Source organism: Marmota marmota, unplaced genomic scaffold, assembly GCF_001458135.2.
Source record: "Marmota marmota marmota unplaced genomic scaffold, marMar, whole genome shotgun sequence".
Lineage (NCBI taxonomy): Eukaryota > Metazoa > Chordata > Mammalia > Rodentia > Sciuridae > Marmota > Marmota marmota.
This window is the reverse complement of record NW_026000082.1, coordinates 1,925,035-1,926,376: the sequence shown is the minus strand read 5'-3', so window position 1 is coordinate 1,926,376 and position 1,342 is coordinate 1,925,035. Positions and strand designations below refer to the sequence as shown.

Genomic DNA, 1,342 nt, shown 5'->3' with positions numbered 1-1,342 from the left:
ACTGAAACATGAAGCAACACTATTCCAGTGACTCCAGAGGAGTTTGGGATGCCTTTAGATTATCCAGTTTGGTTTATATTCAGGAATTTTCTGTAAGGGTGTGGAAGTAACAGGGCCACTCAGGCATACTAGGAGAGTCACATTTAAATCATGAAGTTTGAAGAATGTGATCTTTGTCAAAGATTCAAACCTTTTCATTTCTCTTTTAAAAGGCATACACCCATTTATTTATCCATTGAGAAAAAAATGCTTTTTAATCTGTAATTTTCTCTGTAAATGGACATAGTATTATAACAAGCTACTACTTATTGAGCCCATTTGATCTTTTACGTGTGATAGTAAAACTTATCACAATTTTGAGGTAGTACTGTTTACCATTTTCATTTTACAGATGGAGAAACTGAGACAGAGAAGGTAAGCAAGTTGGGTGAGGTTGCACAGTTACTAAGCAGCAGAACCACAATTTTCCTGGCTCTGCCTTGCAGGGAAGTCTAGGCTTCTCTCCCATCATACACATACATCATGTACAAATACACACACACAAATACTATGTCTCATTGATTTTGAGGACTGTCCTTTGAATCCTTTTGTACCTAGGTTTGTAAAAACAATGACATGAGCAGAATTAATATTTTTTCCTTCTTTTTTCTCCTTGCCCAGTAAGCCAGACATACAAATAAGTAGGTTTATTTGATTTGAATTTTTGACATTTGAAAAGAAATTCCACATTGCTAATGCTCATGAATGTGCCTCAGGGTCCTTGAGCATTTCCACTCATTGGAAGATCTTCTCTCAGGCTGCATTCTTTTCCCATGGCTCTAGGGATTGGCTCTCCACTGGATCTGCCTGGAGCATGTTGTAACTGTGGGAGCCAGAGGCTCCCAGCCTTGTTTCAGCTCTGAGTTGGAGGAATGCCATGAAGTCACATGATGTTTGGACAAAAAGGGCAAGTCAAAGAATGTCCCTCTCATCTTTTCCTAACCAGTGAAGTCAAAAGGGTTCAGCAGCTGGGTCCCTCTAGGAGCAGATCAAATCCTCTGGATGTGCTAAGAAAATGGAAGTCAAGGTAAATCTAAGCCAGGCCTCCTGGAGCTATTAACACTTAGCTGTATTTTAAAATAAGTTAGTGAGGACACGCAGGGAAATATGGTAGGAGAAGCTGGAAGGGAATTTCTAAGCCATCTGTTTCTTTTCTGAAGTCCTCTTTGTTTTTGAAATGCAGGTGGCGGGGGCTGGGGATGTGGCTCAAGCGGTAGCGCGCTCGCCTGGTATGCGTGCGGCCCGGGTTCGATCCTCAGCACCACATACACACAAAGATGTTGTGTCTGCCGGGGGGGCGGGG

At 42.0% G+C, this 1,342-nt stretch overlaps 1 protein-coding gene across 1 annotated transcript in view; it reads left to right on the top strand.

Annotated features, from left to right (window-relative positions):
- The first annotated feature begins 1,042 nt into the window (after positions 1-1,042).
- The window catches only part of Dnajc6 (DnaJ heat shock protein family (Hsp40) member C6), a 160,555-nt gene continuing 160,255 nt past the window's right edge, over positions 1,043-1,342 (top strand). The window contains exon 1 of the mRNA XM_048815222.1: positions 1,043-1,066. The gene's annotated coding sequence lies outside the window, so the exon portion shown is untranslated. The remainder of the gene's footprint in view (positions 1,067-1,342) is intronic.